The 20,160-nt window shown below is 39.5% G+C and overlaps 1 protein-coding gene across 1 annotated transcript in view; it reads right to left on the minus strand.

Moving 5' to 3' along the window:
- The window catches only part of LOC306866526 (NACHT, LRR and PYD domains-containing protein 12-like), a 422,442-nt gene that overhangs the window by 97,552 nt on the left and 304,730 nt on the right, over positions 1–20,160 (minus strand). The window lies entirely within an intron of this gene.

Consider the following 20,160-nt stretch of genomic DNA (forward strand, 5'->3'; position numbering starts at 1 on the left):
GATTTTTAGTTGTTTGACCCCTAGAGTCAAGGTATGCATTCACCTTGAGAACTTCATCTTTGTTTCCAAATGCAATGACTTCAGTTTTCTCCTTGTTTAACTGAAGAAAGTTCTGGCACATCCAACTGTTAATTTCATCAATGCATTGGCAGAGGGAGTCAATGGGGCTGTAGTCATTTGGAGATAAGGCTAGGTAAATCTGGGTATCATCAGCATAGCTGTGTTCATTAAAAACATCTTCATTTGTGTTTTGAAAATAAAGTTTGTGGGTTTAGAATGACATGAGTAATTCACAAAAGTTTCTATGAATGAACTAACCTGTTAATTGCATCAAATGTTGGTCTTCATTTAGCTATCCAACTAGCCAAATACAACTAATAATTTACCTTGAACGCTGGGGAGACTCTCACACCAGTTCTGCTGGTCTTCCATGTCCTTTTGTTGCTGGTTGACAAATGCTGTTGACAATTGTGGGATCATTAGTGGCATTCCATTTGCTAAAATTAAAAATCACCTTTAAATATGGGTACACTGGTGTTCCTCAATTTTTTTTTCACACAAAAGGAGGACCAAGCACAGCTGCAGTCATGCAACCATTTCTTTTGTCTTTTGTGAGGACTTACTTGGGAATCCTTTTTCCAGCAATTTCAGGTTCCGAGTTTATGTCAGAAGTGTAGCTGGCCTTCTTCCAGTTGTTGGCTACATTCTGAAAAGATGCTAAAAAAAAGAAATGCAGGTATGGCTTCATTTTTGTTTATTAAAGCTATGTGAGATCATGTTTGACAGTATGGACAAATGTGCAAAGATTCTGAAAAATAAATACAGGTACGCTGGGCAGGATCATGTTTAATTTACAGCATTTACTCTTACCTGTCTCGTGCAAGATTCTTGCTCTATGTTGGGTCCATCCTTTCTCTGGCTGTGGTGCCTCCATTGTTCTAACACTCTTCAGCATCCTGTCAAGGTCTTTATATGTTGGCCACCAGGAGTAGCCATCTGCATACCAGGACTTGGCGACTGGTCCAGTTGTCCCTTCTCCCTCAAACTCCACGATTAGGTACATTTTTTTTTTTTAAATGTTGCAAGCCTGAAACCCGTATTGTTTATTAACTTGGATGAATTTTCAACTATTTATTTGAAATGCATGAACTATGAAACAAAGTGCTGATAAATAATTACTCTGTATGTAAAAGAGGAATTGAAACAAATTGATTGTGATAGGGGACAAGAAAAAGTTTGCTCTCTATTTCCTCAAACTTGCAGAAATCAGCTGTTGTTGAGAGGTCGTCCACTAAATGAATGCCGAGTGTAGAGGATGGTAGCGGATAGTCAAAAAAGGATTCCTGGTGTTTGAAGGTACTATAAGCTACATAAATTTCATCCCTGAATGAAATTATGTTTTGCAGCTTAGCAACTTTGCTGCCAATGCAAATGTGATTGTTTGCCCGATCCAGTTTCAGAGTGTGAAGGCTCGTTCTCAACTCTTTATATTGTGTTGCCTCATGAAAGGATGCAGGTAGAGGACCAGTGGCATGTGGTTTTTTGAGCAGATGTGGCCTGGTTTTGTGAGTTTTTTTGCAGCTTCTTTGTATTTCTGAGAATCTTTTTATTATGTGACTCAGAGGGCATGTTGGTTTCCTCAGAAGTCTTTTGAGTTTGTTTAGGTGATTCTCGTACTTGAAAGCACTGAAGTTGTCAAGGACACCGTGCTTTTTTGCATCATCTGCAAGATGTACAAGGCTGTGTGCATTGTAGGACAGGAAATGTGGACCATACAGTTGACCAAAGAGAGCCAGTATGTAATTTGCATAATCACAGTAATCGTCAATCAAACTGTTGTTGCACAGGATGAAGATTCCCACAAAAAGTAGCGAGAAATTTCTGTACACCTCCGTGTTAAGGAGATCTGTCATCATGACCGGTCCGGTATACAATAAAAACTGCCTGAACGCTGTTGCCTTCCACCTATCAATTTCCCTCAGTGGCCTTGGTTTCCGTGCAAATTCCATGAGCACACTTCTCTGAGCATTTATCAATCTTTCTGACAATGTGTTTATTTGAAATCCTGACAGACTACAAGTGAGAGGACCCATCTTCAGCCACAAGAGAAGAAGCCGTCTCACGATTCCAAGGCACACAAGGTGCATGTAGTCGAGGGGGAAACCAGAGACCATGTCTAGGGATGTTTCTTCAAGAGGTGATGGACCATGATGATGATCAGCATCTGTCTTGTTTCTGAAACTCTCATTAGTTCTTAAAGGCAAGTCAATTCTTGGAAATGTCATTCTATTTTCTAGATATACACCATCCTGTGTACATTTTTCATATCCGTGATAGCCTGTGTGACCTTTAACGTTTTTTAAGAATGCACGGGCAGGTGCATCGCAGACCATCGAAGAGAGTTGTAAGGTTAACATCACTCCTTCGAATTCAAATCCTTTAGCTAATTCATTTACTTCAGAGATTAATTCTTGAAGATACTCTGCTAATGATGAAGGTTTACTTGTGCCACAAAATAAACCTATTGTCACTGGTTCCTCTTGTTTGATGTTTTGCAGTGTTCCTAGGATGGGCCAGAACTGTGTTGCTGAGCTCTTATAGAGGGGCAAACCATCAATGTTGATGTGCAGAATGTCAACATTCTGATGTAGCACCTCTGTAATTGAATTCAGCTCTCCGAAATGGTAATACTGGCCACCAGCCTTGTCTTGTATTTCAAGGTTCAAACGTACAGTTCCTAGCAATGTCCTCGAGTCTTTTGGCAGATTTAAACTGTGTAGCCGGAGAATGTTGAGCAGTGAATTCAGTGCCACATGTGTGATTTTGTGTTCGGTAGCCCAGGATGCCAAATCATCTTCTAGGGAAGTTGGATCAGATTCTGATTCGGTGTCTGATTCACTGTCATCAAGAACACTTGCCATATTGACATCTTCAGTCTCGTCAACATGAGAGAGACAGTCCATAAATATTTAATCAATTTGACCTTGACAGGTATTACTCTGCATGCAACCCAACTCCTTCCCCCAAGATGTTGCCTGTATTGTCTGCAGTTGTTGATCCACCTTGTCCTTTGCTTTTCTTCTGAGTGTCCAATAGGATGGTTCATTCCAAGCCATAGTATTAAGACCTTAACATAAACAAAACCTTTTTTTGTTGTTTGTTTACTGGCCTACCAAGTCATGTGCATTAACATAATTAATGTACATCCCTTTAGTTGGTTGACGGATGGTAGTAGATAACTTTCTGTAGTCAAATTAAACGAACAGCGTTCAATGCTGAAATTTAAATAACTACATTTAAAAAAACAAACAAAAAATATTTTATCGAAATTTTTATTTGTGTACTGATGCATTTTATCTGATTTTAATCAAAGATTGAGTATGACAGCCTTCCATAATTGAGGTTTAAATATAGATTTAATTCAAATTTCATCACCCTATGTTCTTTTGCATTTCATTTGTGGCCACTTAAGTGCCACTTTGAAGCAGCATCAGTTGCACCGAAGAGATCTGCTCACATAAAATTATACATTTACACACACACACACACAAAGTTTGGTACTTGTAAGATTTTGTTTTTGAAAAATTGTATGACTATAATGGCTGTTTATTTGAAGGTACACTAAAAACAAAATTGTGAAATTTGCACACATTTATATATGTGTATATATATAAATAAATTGTGAAAATGTAAAATTAAATTGTGTATTAAAACGATTTCCAAAGAATCATGTGACACTAAAAATATGCTGAAAATTCAGCTTGGCATCCCAGGAATAAATAGCATTTTAAAATATTAAAATAGAAAATGGTTCTTTCTTTTTCTTTGTTTGTTTCTTTCGAATGTATTTATGTAATACAATTTTTGCCTTTTCACAATTTTTACAGCATTTGATTAATTGCAGTCTTGGTCTTCAATTTATACTCGACTATATAAACTAACTTAAGAACATTGATATAGCAAGACATTAATTTGCTGCCTAAATGCGTTTATGTACACTGCAGTTCAAAAGTTTGGGATCAGTAAGGTTTGTAATGTGTCTTTCTTTTCTTTTTTTGTAAAACTTCTGCTCTTAAAGGATGCATTTATTTGATCCAAAATATAGAAAGAAATATAATATTGTGAAATATTATTGGAAAATAAAATGATAATAATGACAATTAAAATATTTAATTAACATTAATAATAAATATTGGGCATCTATTTTTGATTTACAATATAATGTATTTTTGTAATGCAAAGCTGTATTTTTAGCATCGTTACTCCAGTCTTCAGTGTCGCGTGATCCTTCAGAAATCATAACGCTGGATGCCAACCGCCGTTAAATATTAAGAAGGAGGAGGCATGTGTTTGCTTGGTTCGCAACCCGCCATTAAAACCAAAAGAAGGCGTGCGCTTGACTGTTCGGTGCTGATGTCGCAAGAACAACACCGGATCAAAGCTAGTCGACGGAGGAAAATTGATCATCAGCGTCATGGTGCCAGCGAAGCCTGAATGGCTTGGTTTAGCAAACTTGAAACTAAAGTTTCGAAACTTGAAACTTTGTTCGACTGTCATTACTGAACAGGCCCTGTCGACTGTCATTACTGAACAGGCCCGTTTTGTGATTCACCAAAAATACTGGAACAGGGCCTGCTGTCGCCAGGGTGTCCTCGTCACGAAGGTAACTTAATCAAGTTTAACACCTGTTGACTGTGCATGTTAAGGGATAGTGGGCCATCATATGTTTAGTGCTTGTGTAACTTGATCCGCTGTTATAACGGTAGCTCGGAGCTTTAATGGTTACATTACAATTCTTAGAGCTGGTGGGACTCTAAACCAATCCGAAATAGCCTCTTATAACGTCCAGTAATAGTTCAATTGAAGGAATGAATGAAAACGAGTGAGCGATTTCGGACAACCGTTGAGTGTACCTTACGTTACCTGTTATTGTGGGGCAAAATTGGACTGAAGGAGTGGTTTTTACTATGGTTTTGGACATCACTAAAATTGGATGTCCCCTCGAAAAGTATCCAATTTGAGGGTACAGAGTGGCTATTTTATATTCAGCACAAGTGCCAAGGAGAGAAACATTAAGTTTGTAGGTTATTTTCCTCAGTGCCGATAGGTGTAAACACAGCAGAGCAATGCTTCAGATTTTCCCGCCCGACTGTGACTGGAATGGCGTTTACGTGAGGAACAGCTGGCACGCGCCCCTAACAACATCTCGCTATTTGGTTTCGGTGAGGTTGTTTGTATTTGTAACTTTAATATTTAGTGTGTGTCTGTGTGTACATATATAATAATTCATGTCTCGAATATAATTAAACTTAAAGATGTCAAAAGGGTGATTAATCTGTTGGTGATTAAACTGTTACTTACCAACAACTTGACAAACTGACGACAAACTACAAACAAACTTAAAGACGACTAATAATGAATTTAATTAAAAAAGACATATAATTAATGAACAGGAACATAATATATACAACTTTTGCTATTTACAGGTTAATGTGGGGAAAATTTTCCAAAAATGTTGACGGTACAGTAGGTTGAGGAAATCACAACGGTCATCTGATACAAATTACGCCATCGCGCATATATATATATATAGTTTATGGTCACGTGACATTCATTTATTTTTTCATTTTATTTATTTATCAATTTTCTTGAACTAGATACAGGGAACCCAATGCACTCATGTATAGAGGTTATAAAGATTTCTACAGTTTAATGTTTTAATATTGCTTAGTACAGTGTGTGTGTATATATATATATATATATATATATATATATGTATGTATATGTGTATGTGTGTGTATATAAAATGTGTGTGTTTATTTATTTATTTATTAGTTTATTTAACAGGGACAATGCAGTATAACATTGCTACAATTTCATGCAGCCGATGCTCTACATATAGGCTTCTAGCCAGTGGCTAATTTGCAGCCCCAGTCCCTGGTTGGGCTAAAAAAAAAAAAAAAAAAAAAAAAATGAAACACAAATGAAATAAAATAAAATAAACAACTAAAACTATGTACCACCATCAATGTTCACATATCTGCTTTTGTTTGAACCACTTTTTCAGTTTTGTTTGAAAAATATTCAACTGTATTTGCATTTTCAATTCAGCTGACAAGCTGTTCCATAACAACGTACCTTGAACTGAAAATGTAGATTGTGCAAATTTAGTTTTTCTCTGTGGTATTATACAGTTCTGTGTAATTGCACCTCTTGTAGCGATCCCCTTACTACTCTGTTTTAATATTAATTTGCATATAACTTTTGGCGCAAGATTATTTAAACATTTAAAAAACATTTTAATAAAAGCTGAATTTATAAAATTTTCAAAACTAAGCAAACTATATTTTTGTAAAATGCTACAGTGATGCCATCTGGTTGGTTTCTTATCCAAAACTTTTAGTGTTTGTTTATATAGGGATCTGACAGGTTTAATAGTCAGTTGAGAAACCTGACTCCAGACAGTCACACAGTAAGATAAATGTGATAAAATCATTGCATGCATGTATAACTTGGCTGCTTTCAAGGATATATATGGTCTAATCATGTAAAAACAATTCAGATTTGTTTTGATTGTTCTACATAGCTTCTTAACATGCATATCAAATTTCAAATGAGAGTCTAAAATAACACCTAAATATGTAAAATTATTAACTGTTTCAATTTCCTTTTGATTGATCTTAATTATAAAACCACTCATTTCCTTCTTTCTAATTGAAAAACACATTGAGACAGTTTTTGTACAATTCAGGGTCAAACAACTGTTCTGTAACCACTGTGACACACCAATCATTTCATTTGTTAATATTTCTGCAGCTAAACTTGGAGTCTTTGCAGATACATAAATGACTGTGTCATCTGCATATAACTGACATTTTGTTTGCTTACAACAGTTTGGAAAATCATTGACATATAAGGAAAACAACAATGGACCCAAAATTGATCCTTGAGGAAGACCCATATTATTATCTCGTAAAGCTGATCTTGAATTATTAATTTTAACACACTGATCTCGGGATTCTAAATATGATCTAAACCAATTCATTGCCTGCTGAGTAAAGTTAAATAAATTGAATTTGTGTAGAAGAATTTCATGATTCACAGTATCAAATGCCTTTTTAAGATCTAAAAACACTGCACCCACTACATTACCTTTATCTAAAGATTCCTTAATAAATTCTGTGAGATAGCAGTTTGCCATTTCTGTTGAATACTTAGGCCTAAAACCAAACTGTTTAGAATAAAGTAAATCATGTTTTTCTAAATAATTGATAAGTTGTTCAGCTACCAATTTTTCCAGAATTTTTGAAATAGCAGGAAGAATAGAAATTGGTCTATAATTCTGAACCTCATCAGCTGATCCTGCTTTGAAAATTGGAGTTACAATACTAGTTTTCCAATTTGAAGGGCAAAAAGTTGCAGACAAATTAAATGCTTAAGTAGTGATTGTGTTAGAGGTTTTCAATCAGTTATTACAGTATATGTACATTAAACAATTTCATACTTTAATCTTTCATATTAGAGCCTCCACAGGACCCACTAGAAATTGTGAACAAGTAAAGGTGAAATACAAGAATATTCTACAAAATGGTAATTAACTACATATGTTGTTCTTAGTCTTTTTTTGTTTTTGTTTTAAACGACTGTGAAATGATGTGCTTGTTTATATCAGCAACTAGGAAAAAGGCAGAGCAAAAAAAAAACAGGCGGTGGTCCTGCACCCTGAGTTAAATGTGAACCGACCCAATGTTCAGGACATCCCTGGGAGCAGCTCTTCCTTAGACCCACAGCCAGGAAGCAGTAGCAGCAGCACCTTCATTACTGGTAAAGAGGTTTTTAATTCACTTTGTATAGGCTACTGTAAAATAATTGGTAGCTACCTTGCATTTGGTGTAATCCAAATGTCAGCTACACTCTTCAACTGGTAAATCTTGAGTAGTGCTGAATTGCATTGACATGAAAGGAAGGCAGTTAAACCTACTTTGAGTAAATGGGGGGGGGGGACTAAAAAGTTTCTATGTTTCTTTTCCTGTGTATCTCATTGTAATGATTTTTTTTTTCTCTATTTCTGTGCAGTTTTACATAACACACCCACACTTTTACCTGTTCCCATGCAAGTGGTGGCTGAAGCATGTGCAGTAAGTGGACTTGTCCTTTTTTTTTTTTTTTTTTTTCAATAGTGAAATCAATATCAATAGTGGAGACACCGTATCACTTTGTCATACCATTTATTTTCATTGCACAGGACAGTGAAGAGACCCTCTCGGATGAGTGTCCTTTGGAGGAAGTACCTGTAAGTGCATAACTACACATAAAAATGCACTATATAATATACCCTATAAACTTATCAACTAATGTCCTTTATATTTTTGACCGCAATATGAGTTGCAGGAGTCTGCACAGAGGCCTGCAGAGAGGGAGTCTGCACAGAGAACTGATACAGAGGTGGACAGTGTTGCATTGTTTTTTTTACTTTCAGTTTTTTTTTTTTTTTATGCGTTGAGTCTAATTTATTTTCTCTGCAAATGGCACAGGGTGACATCCGTTCCCTCTATAAACGTAGCCTACAGCAAAAGGTTGAATATTTGCATTTAAAAAAACAAAAACTGAGGGGAGAAATGGAGCTACAAGAGCTAATGAAGAAGAAAATTGCTCTAGAAATGGAGTTGCTGCAAAAGGAACTTCAGAGTAAGTACTAAAACATTTCACATTTCAGAGCACTACTGTTGACCTTGCATAACAATATCTCTTTGCAGGCAAAAGATGACCCTAATTTGTTTTTTTTTCTCAAAGAACAACTAATAAAAATCATTGAATCCATATTTGCCTTGTCTTTTTTTTATTTGTCTTAATTTTTATTAAATTATTCTCAAAAATGGTGTTCCACAATCCTGTCCCGTGCAGCTCTGCCACTAGGTTGATCCAAGTGCACTGGCTGGAGGTCATCATCAGGCTGCACTTCCACCACAGGGGTCCTCTCCTTTCTAATGGTGGCAATGTTGTGTAATACAGCACATGCGACAATGTCGCATGCCCTGTCAGGTGCAACCCTCAGACTTTTCAGACACTGAAATCTTCCCTTTAGTTGCCCAAAGGTCATTTCAATGCGTGCCCTTGTCCTGGCTAGAGCTGCATTGTAACTGGTTTGTGGTCCAGGGTTGGGGTCAGGGAATGGAGTCATAAAATACTGCCTACAGGCATAGCCCCTGTCTCCAACCAGGATCCCATCGTAATCACCTGTACAATGGTAAAATGCAGTTCTGTTAGGCCCACAATAAGTGTGTGTAATACAGTGAGCATGACATTAATATCCTTACCACGTTCAAATAATGTGCATAACTGTGACTCTCTGAAAATTCTTGAGTCATGCACAGATCCTGGCCATTTGGCTTCCACATTTGTGATATGACACATAGAGTCACACACCATCTAAGACTTGGTAGTCAATCAACTGCATACTTATGGAATACATTTGTATATATTACCAATATAAAATATTAAGAATAGTGATAGTAACTCACCTGCACATTTATGCTGTGAACCCCCTTTCGGTTCACAAAATCCCCTTCATTGGGGCCTGGTGGGGCCTTGATATGAATGTGTGTGCAGTCTATGGCACCAATCACATTAGGGAAGCCTGGGGGACAATCGATTTATATTTACTAGTGTGGTCATATTCATACGATCTTCATTAATAAGTAGAATGTACCTGCAATTACGAAATAGCTCTGTTTTACAACTTGGGGTCTTAAGTGGCTTGGAAAGACTACAAAAACAACTAAAAACTGCTTTAGCGCCAGGTAAACTTTACGAATGGCACGACAGACAGCACTTTTGGCCAAGTTCTCCGCATCCCCAATAGTGTACAGGAAAGTGCAAGTGCCTGTTTGGATTATTGCTCTCGTCTCTGGATTATCTCTCTGCCTTGCCCCTTTGGATACTGTTCGCTGATCGTTGACCCACGCTTGCTCCACGGATTGCTCTGTCTTGCCCTTGCCATACCTGTTTGCCACTGTCTGACCCTGCCTGTTTACCGACCATGTTTTCTAATAAAGCTTTACATATGGATCCGCACGTCTCACGTCTCGTCAGCCCCGTAACAGAATACTCGGCCAAAAGAGGATCCAGCGGCTTTTCTAATAGACATTGGCCAGGTATGGACACTGCACTACTGTTGTTAACCCTCGAGCAGGGTTCGAGACCGCTCGAGGAGTATATACAAGAGTATTTAGACCTCGCCCATGTTTCTGATCTGCCGGACTATGCACTTATAGATTTTTTTTTGTGAGGGCATTAATCAGCCGCTCAAGTCTCAGTTAATCCGCGAGGGTCCCCGTTCATCTCTCAGTAAATTTATGGACTATGCTTTGCTGTGTGTGGGCTCTCCGTTCACTGTGGGTGTCGTGGAGGAACGCGGCACCGCACTCACTCACAAAATGGCGGCAGCAACAGTACCCCTTCACGTCGTCGCTGCCAAGCCCGAGTCTGCTCACGTCGTCGCTGCCAAGCCCGAGTCTGCTCACGTCGTCGCTGCCAAGCCCGAGTCTGCTCACGTCGTCGCTGCCAAGCCCGAGTCTGCTCACGTCGTCGCTGCCAAGCCCGAGTCTGCTCACGTCGTCGCTGCCAAGCCCGAGTCTCTTCACGCCTCCGCCGAACTGCCAGAGGCTGTTACCACAGATTCAAGGTCAGTCCTTCGAGTGCTGATATCAAGGGTGATGGACCCACCACTGATGTCAGTGCGAGTAGCTGGCATTCCCAGGGCCTCAACCCTGTCTGTTACAGAGACTGTTCCCCTGACCTCAGTACTTCCCGTTATGGCGGTTGCCATTTTGAGTGTGTGGGCTGCACACTGTGCTCCTGAGGCCTCTCCTGTCCACGAGTCTGCCCCAGAACCTCCAGAGGAGGCGGCGTCCACTGCAGAACCACCAGAGGTGGCAGCTTCCGCTGCAGAACCTCCCGAGGTGGTGGCGCCCACTCATGAACTCGCTGTTTGCCCTGTCACGGCCACGGAGGCCGTCCCTGAACTCGCTGTTTGCCCTGTCACGGCCACGGAGGCCGTCCCTGAACTCGCTGTTTGCCCTGTCACGGCCACGGAGGCCGTTCCTGAACTCACTGTCTGCCCTGTCACGGCCACGGAGACCGTTTCTGAACTCACTGTCTGCCCTGTCACGGTCATGAAGGCCGCCCCTGAACTCACTGTCTGTCCTGTCACGGCCAAAGAGGCCGTCTGTGAGCTCACGCCCTGTCCTGTCACGGCCAAGGAGGCCGTCTGTGAACTCACGCCCTGTCCTGTCACGGCTAAAGAGGCCGTCTGTGAGCTCTCGCCCTGTCCTGTCACGGCTAAAGAGGCCGTCTGTGAGCTCTCGCCCTGTCCTGTCACGGCTAAAGAGGCCGTCTGTGAGCTCTCGCCCTGTCCTGTCACGGCTAAAGAGGCCGTCTGTGAGCTCTCGCACTGTCCTGTCACGGCTAAAGAGGCCGTCTGTGAGCTCTCGCCCTGTCCTGTCACGGCTAAAGAGGCCGTCTGTGAGCTCTCGCCCTGTCCTGCCACAGCCATAGAGACCGTCCAGGAACTCTCGACCTGCTCGGTCACGGCTCCTGTGACCATGGGGACTCTCTCTGTGGTGTCTGTCTCTGTTCTCCCCAGATCCCTGATCCTGTCATGGCTTCCTGACCAGTCCGCTCTGCCGTGGAGATACTCTGCCCTGTCTACGCCACACTGGTGGGCTCCGGCTCCGTCTACTCCGCCGTGGTGGTCAGTTGTCTGGCTCTGGGGGTCTCCTGCTCCGCCCAGGTGGGCTCTGGTCCCGTCCTGCCCTGCAACGAAGACTCTCCCAGTGTTGTCTGTCTCTGCTCTCTCTGTGTTGTCTGTCCTTGTTCTCCCCAGATCCCAGTCTCTGTCATGGGTTCCTGCCCTGTCTGCCTCCCTGTGGTGGTCTTCTGCTCGGGTCTGGTGGTCGTCTGCTCCGCCATGGGGGTCTTCTGCCCGGGTCAGGTGGTCGTCTGCCCTGCCATGGGGGTCTTCTGCTCTGGTTTGGTGGTTGTCTGCTCCGCCGTGGGGGTCTTCTGCTCGAGTCTGGTGGTCATCTGCTCCGCCCTGGTGGGCTCTTGCTCTGTCCTGGTCTCCGGTTCCGCCGGGGTGTCCTGCTCTGCCGGTTCTGCCTCTTTCCCCGGTCTTCCCACTTCCTCAAGGACCTGGCCCTCCATCCCTCCCCCTGTTCCGCCTCCGCTCCACCGCCCTCCTGGATTGCTTAGGTGCGTCTGGAAGCCGCTCCTTGGGGGGGGGCTATGTCACGAATCTGGTCCATGCCCTCCCGGTTAACCACCACCAGAGGTCACCTGTTCACCACAGTAACTCACACTACACAGCACACTGGACTCAATTTCCCATAATCCATTGCACTGACGACTTGCAGAGCTGTTCACTATTTCGCCCACACCTGATCACATTTCACAATCACCATCACTCTCTATTTAAGCCTGGGACTTGCTCTAGCTCAGGGCCGAGTATTGTTAGCGTATATCACTCATCTAGAGATAGCAACTTTACAGAGCCATTCTTATAGTCTTAGTCTTGCCTTGTTTTCCTGCCGTGTTTGACCCTGCTCTTGTTTCCTGGATTTACCCTTTGCCTCTGCCGTTTGGATTCTGTTCGCTCCCTGTTTGGATTATTGCTCTCGTCTCTGGATTATCTCTCTGCCTTGCCCCTTTGGATACTGTTCGCTGATCGTTGACCCACGCTTGCTCCACGGATTGCTCTGTTTTGCCCTTGCCATACCTGTTTGCCACTGTCTGACCCTGCCTGTTTACCGACCATGTTTTCTAATAAAGCTTTGCATATGGATCCGCACGTCTCACGTCTCGTCAGCCCCGTAACAGTTATTCTTGTTGGTCCTTTTATTAACTGGTTAAATTTGTGTTTTGCTATAATTGATTTCAATTTTTGCTTACCATGTTTGTCTGACCAATTTATGTTAAAATCTCCAAATATAACAGTTTCAATATGCCCATTTAAAAATTTCAACATTTCCTCCAAATTATTATAAAAAGACATATCATATGAAGGTGGATTATTCAAGATCACAAGATTAAAATTCATTTTTGGGGACAATATAACATTTAACGACAAACATTCTAATCCAACAATATCTAGTTGTACCTCAGCACATTTAAAAGTATCCTTAATATAAATCATTACTCCCCCTCCTCTTCGTGATGGTCTATCCTTTCTATAACAACTATAACCAGGAATATCAATCATGCATGATGTATGCTGGTAGACAACCAAGTTTCACTTAACTCTAAGAAGTCCAGGTTTGAATTCATAAGCAGGTGTTCAATTTGGTCCCTCTTGGATATAATACTTCGGATATTCAGGTGCCCCCCTAAAATACCCTTTGGTTTAAGTTTTGAGTCCCAGATCACTCTGGCGTGATTCACAGTCTGAAATAATTTAAACTGTTTCTGTTTCTGTGCAACATGGTTGATGGCTCCTTTCGTCTTTAAGTTTTCATGAAGTACTTGTAGTTCGTCTGTTTGTTTTGCTCCAGACAACATATTTTGTCTATGGAAAAGAAATTGTTTAGACTCACCAAAGTTCTCTGAATCAGGGAAAGGATTACTACAGAGCTCTGATGTTTCAAACATATATGCTTCCTGCAAGATATCCAAAGGTAGTTTGGCCAAACACCCAACAGCTTGTGCCCTGAAGGTCCACTGATCTCTTCCCCACAGTTCACTCTCCAGTTTGAATTACACTCAATCAATCCACTTACTGGTTCAGTTATATGTTGATTTGTTGATGGTCCTGGGTTCATCTGTATATCGCCGCTAAGCAAGAGAAGAATCAGTAGAACCTGTGCATTATACCATTTGCTTCTCTTGACATACCGATGACTTTCTTTTCCTTTACGATGATGATGGTTACTTTGCCAGCAAATAGAGTAAATAATGTTGTATCCTTGGGTGAAAAAGTTCAGTCTTGGTGTATCAAGCATGGGCATGAGTTTGGAAGGTGTAATCTGTGTTTCATATCCAGCAGCACTGATAGCAAAACCACATGGACTTATCAGGAACCACAAACAAAGCATCCACATGCAACAAGACTCATTTTCCCTCTTTCCAGCGTTTAAGATCCATCCTTGGCCGAAAATTTCTTTAGTGTTGATGAGGAATTGTAAAAAAAGGTTAAACAAAGGAGCAAGTGTGGAGCCCAACGAACCACACCCGCACCCGGCGGCCATCTTACCTCAAGGACATAGTGTCAAGGTCTACTTCTTTGCTACATGTATGTATTTGCAAATGTAACATGTTTGGGGTTGGTTTTTTTTTTTTAAACACCGTTTTTTTTTTATTATTATTAATTTATTTTATTTAATCGCCATATGTTGAAAAGATTTTATTATCTTCATATCCTGGTTCAGTAGTAGTTATTTTTAACAGGCATTTCAAATTTCATTCATCAAACAATCTTAGAAAAAAATTATGATAATTATTTGTACATTTGATAAATTTCTCTCTGGGTATCACATTACACTTGCCCTGAATGTTTCAGTGCCACACAATTTAAGAATCGTTTTGCCATAGTGGCAATAGTAATTATTATTATTTTATTTTTTTTCATGAAAATGGATATTTGATGGTAAACCGCTTGGGTTCAGTTGGAATGCAAATATAAATTTGTTTAAATAAACAACATCGGTGTTAAAAGTTTAAAAACCTAATTTTTATATGAAAATGATAAAAGAGTTGGGTCTTTAAGTCTTTTACATAGGTTAAGCGTTGGCTCAAATTAAACCAAACTTCTACCCATATTTAAAATTTTTATTTGGTTCTGTACTAGTTGATTATTAAGATTGGAAGAGTCTATAAAGCTATGTGCATGTGTTTTTGTATTGTGTTTGTAATGTGAAGTTATATGAAGCGTTTGTTACGTTTTTAATATATATATATATATATATATATATAAGAAAAGCCTTTCTAGGGAAAGTGTGCAGTGCATTTTTTCCAGTCTTTGATGGGAATCATGTTTATTGTACTGTCCCTATCTAAATAAATGAAATAAGCCTTTGCTTTTCTTTATATTCGCTCATTAAAAATGGCATGTTATTCCATAGTACCATACATTTGTAGGTTGTGGTAACCACAGGGAAAACCATGAATGCCTCTTCACTACACAGTAAGAAAAAAAACTTTTCTATAAATGTCTGGAATTCATGAAAAATAGTAACCTAAACACATTTAGTATGGATATAAATGCATAAACTACCATAGCTTCATAACAAAAATTGTATTGCTGTAACAGTTAATACAGTCTTGTGCTCAGATTTACAGTTGATCTGATGGCAAGTTGGATGTTGAATTTATTTATTTTTCCTTTTACTATGCATCATCTATTTCTTTCATACATGAGTGATGTGTCTGATGATTCTGCTGCCTTGGGTGCACCAGCTGTGGAAATCTGACCTGGTGAGGACCCTCTCCTCCATCCTCCACCATTGAACCTGTTACCACACTCGGACAAGGTAATGAATTGTTAAAGATTCTGTTGTTGGTCAGTAGGGGTGTAACGGTACACAAATATGATGGTTCGGTACGTACCTCTGTTTTAACGTCACAGTTTGGTATGATTTCAGTACAGCAGGGGAAAACTAATTAATTTATTTTAAATGGTGGTTTACTGAACAAGTTGCTCTTTCTTTAAATGCATTGTTATAGTTTGTTTTCTTAGTGATAAAAATCGACCTCAGCTTATGCTTAAAATAGCTGAGCCCTTTTACATTATAAAGTTACAATTAGGCCTAGCAACTTAAACCAAACTTAAATTTAATTGCTATATATTTTTAAATAGATGATCAACGCTCAGTTAAAAAAAAAAAAAAGTGTATGCAAACATGTAAATTACACAATGCAGTTTTTAAATCAACTTATAAATATTAATTTCTAGGCTATTTGTTAAAATATATTCAATTACACACTGGCTGTCATAGCATGTTTCATAACAGATTCATTTAAACATAGGTTAACTAATTAAGACTAACAGGTTTAGTAAAATATGAGTATAAGGTGTAATATTTAGCGAAATGCTCCTCTCTAGACTTCATTTTTCTAGTGAGCTAACGAGCTGTGGACACTGATGACTTGCTGAGGTAAATTAAATGTTACTTGATTTTATTTCCACGCTGTTTTGTTTGCGTCTTTCCGCGGTTGAAACACTGATTGAGTGATTACTCGTGTTAAAACAAGTAGTAAACGGGAAGGAGTGATGGTGTTCACTCTGCTGAAGTCTGCGGCATGTCACGGCTCAGACACGGGAACCAGAGCTGAACGCGGCCGCTTGAGTCAATGCTTGTGTCGGGTTCGGTATGAATACGTATACCGTTACACCCGTATTGGTCAGTAAATAGTTTGTTTTGTTTAAGCTGCAACTAGTCATTTTAATTATTTTTCTGATCAATTTGATAACCGCTATGTAACTTTTGTTATTCCACATCATGACCATGCTGGGGTGTTTATGTTTTCTCTCCCCAAAATGTAATGTTTACATTTTAACACTTCTGTACTTAATATGCAGAATGGCCAACGCTTTAATAAGTTACAAGTGATGAGTAGTTTACACCTTAGATTAGGGGATTCAGAAAGCTTTGTAAATTATTTTTAATGTTTATTGAGATAATAGTACAATGTTGACATTTCAATGATTTATAAGTGATTAATAATATATTGACTAGTAACTTTTAACCATTAAGGATCTGATTATTTCATGATGCTATTTTTTTAAAGATAACTTATGACAGATTTGTAAATCGTTAGCATATTACTTAATCATTTGTGAATGTATAGTAATGTTTTGTAAATCAGTGGTTCTCAAACTTTTTACACCAACTACCACCTCAGAAAATATTTGGCTCTCCAAGTACCTCCATAATGACCAACATTAAAATACAGTAGCATAGTAGGACTAATTATTCAGTTACAGGTATGCACAGTTCAAAACGAGGCAGTTTTATTCCTAATTAGAATATTTATTATTGTTGGCCACTTTAAACATTGTAAATACAGTTTGAACATTAACACTGCACTGTGCTTACATACAGGTAAATAAAACTTAAATGATTAAAATGTACTGTATCTAAAAGTTAAACAACTCTTGTTTCTCTTGTTAATACATTTGGTCAAAATCTCACGATATAAAATACGAACAGCGATGAACTTTGCAGGAAGTTGTATAGTTATATAGACAGGTAGGTCTTGGGTGTAATTTTTTAATTTTACCTTGAAAAGGTAAGTGATTGCTCTTAATCTGTAATTTAATTAGAGGTAGGATGTACTGTAATTTCATTAAATACTGTATAGATAGAACATGTCTGTGTAAAACAATGGCGAATTTGACAAAAACGTCTCAAGTTTAACATTAAAATTTTATTGTCAGTCCAAAAATAATTTTATGCATTTGAAACATTAAGTAATGCAATATTTTTTTTGAGAAATTAGTACAGTACACTGTCGAAGTACAAAAATAACTTTATTTGGAGTAACGTGCTCCATGTCAGATATTATATGTGTACATTTATTCATTAATCCAATCACCAAGCTTGTAATGTTGAACACTTTTAAGTCTAATATGCTCTCTACAAAATAACTTGTATAGGTATGTAAGATCAAATTTATCTCTGAAGGATCAAACTAATAGAGACAGTTGGACAAACAGAGTTAGAAGTGCATGATGTATTACGCGGTTAAAAGTTCCTGTTTTTCTTTGTGTATTGTGCTGGTCTCATTTGTTTCCCGTAAAGATTGTAAGTCATATTTTGCCTGATCATTTAAAGTAATATTAATGTCCATGTAAAGCACAGTGTTATTCTGCAAGTAAAGAAAAAAAAAGTGTTGGTGCCTCATTGTAAATATTAATATAAGACAGAAATTGGGACAAGGGATATGGATCCATTATCTACAAAATAATGTAATGTTTAAACATGCTAAACGTTCTTGTAGAAAGAAAAGCAATTATCAAAGAATATGGATTTTAAATTATCGTTATTTCTTCACGTATTTCCCTATAAATTAATTAAGCTGCAGCTTCCTGTCGCACATATCCGGCATATTCCTTGTGAAAAAGAAATATGCCGGATATGTGCTTTATTTTTGTATTGTTTTTCATGAGGTCCTACAAGTCATCGACCTGTAAACAATGCAGAGAAAAATGGTGAAAAAAATAATTGGGTTAATAATGCATATATTACATATTAAATAACATCAGAATCAGAATGAGATTTATTGGCCAAGTATGTTTACACATACAAGGAATTTGTTATAGTGACAGAAGCTGCACAGTGCAACAGAAAGACAGCAACAGGACAGGACACAGATCATAAAAGAATAATATACAAATGACCAAATAGGCAATGTACAAAGCAGCAAAAACACAATATATAATATAGTCAATTATGTGTGTACAGGTCTGATATGTGCAAATTTAAAATGAAAAAATTAGATAAAAAAGTAAGCAAGTGTGGTGAATAAATAATAGAGTTGTGTGTTCCGCGTTTTATTGTCAAGTGTTCATGAGATGGATTGCCTGAGGGAAGAAACTGTTCCTGTGTCTGGTCGTTCTGGTTCTCAGAGCTCTGTAGCGTCGACCAGATGGCAACAGTTCAAAGAGGGAGTGAGCTGGATGTGAGGGTCCAGAGTGATTTTGCCAGCCCTTTTGCTCACTCTGGATAAGTACAGTTCTTGGAGAGTGGGGAGGGTTGTACCACTGATTCGCTCAGCAGTCCGGACTACCCTCCGTAGTCTTCTGAGGTCAGATTTGGTGGCTGAGCTGAACCAGACAGTTATTGAGGTGCAGAGGATGGATTCAATGATGGCAGAGTAGAACTGTTTCAGTAAGTCCTGTGGCAGGTTGAACTTCCTCAGCTGGCGAAGTAAGTACAACCTCTGCTGAGCCTTTTTCACAATGGACTCAATGTGAATGTCCCACTTCAGGTCCTGGGAGATGGTGGTGCCCAGGAATCTGAATGACTCAACTGCAGTCACAGTGCTGTACATGATGGTGGTGGTGGGGGGGGGGGGTCTCCTGAAGTCCACGATCATCTCCACAGTTTTGAGCGTGTTGAGCTCCAGGTTGTTAAGACTGCACCAGACAGCCAGCTCCTTAACCTCCTGTCTGTAAGCAGACTCATCACCGTCCTGGATGAGGCCGATCAGTGTGGTGTCGTCTGCAAACTTCAGGAGCTTGACAGAGGGGTCTTTAGATGTGCAGTCGTTGGTGTAGAGGGAGAAGAGCAGTGGGGAGAGAACACAGCCCTGAGGAGCTCCAGTGCTGATGGTACGAGTGCTGGATGTGAATTTACCAAGCTTTACTAACTGCTGTCTGTCTGTCAGGAAGCTGTTGATCCACTGGCAGACGGAGGTGGGGACGGAGAGCTGAGTTAGTTTATTTTGAAGGGTGTCCGTGATGATGGTGTTAAAAGCGGAGCTGAAGTCTACAAACAGGATCCTCACATAAGTCCCTGGTCTGTCCAGATGCTGCAGGATGAAGTGCAGTCCCATGTTGACTGCATCATCCACAGACCTGTTTGCTCTGTAGGCAAACTGCAGGGGGTCCAGTAAGGGTCCAGTGATGTCCTTCAGATGAGCCAGAACCAGTCTTTCGAATGATTTCATGGCTACAGACGTTAGTGCCACAGGTCTGTAGTCATTAAGTCCAGTAATTTTGGGTTTCTTTGGGGCGGGGATGATGGTGGAGCGTTTGAAGCATGAGGGGACTTCACACAGCTCCAGTGAACTGTTGAAGATCTGTGTGAAGATGGGGGTCAGCTGGTCAGCACAGATTAAAATAAAAATAAACAACATCAAATAAAATAAATGCTTTACATTCTTGTTGGGGATATTTTTCATTTGTCGAGCAATTCTGTCAAATTCCTCAAGTTCACTAAAAGAAAAGATAAATGCTGTTGTCAGAAATGTTGTGTAACACAAAAATCCAACAGTTTTTGTACAAACAAAAATTTAAAAAATACCTTGAGTAATAAATGGGGCCCTGGAGGAAGACCTCTTCAGCCTCTTGCCAAGACAAGCCCTGCAGCTCACAAAGGCCATGAATGATGGCCTGTACAAATAAACCATCTGGGAAAAAATACAAGTCACACGCAAATTATTTAG

The sequence above is a fragment of the Barbus barbus genome (genome assembly GCF_936440315.1).
Source record: "Barbus barbus genome assembly, chromosome: 4".
NCBI classification, from domain to species: domain Eukaryota; kingdom Metazoa; phylum Chordata; class Actinopteri; order Cypriniformes; family Cyprinidae; genus Barbus; species Barbus barbus.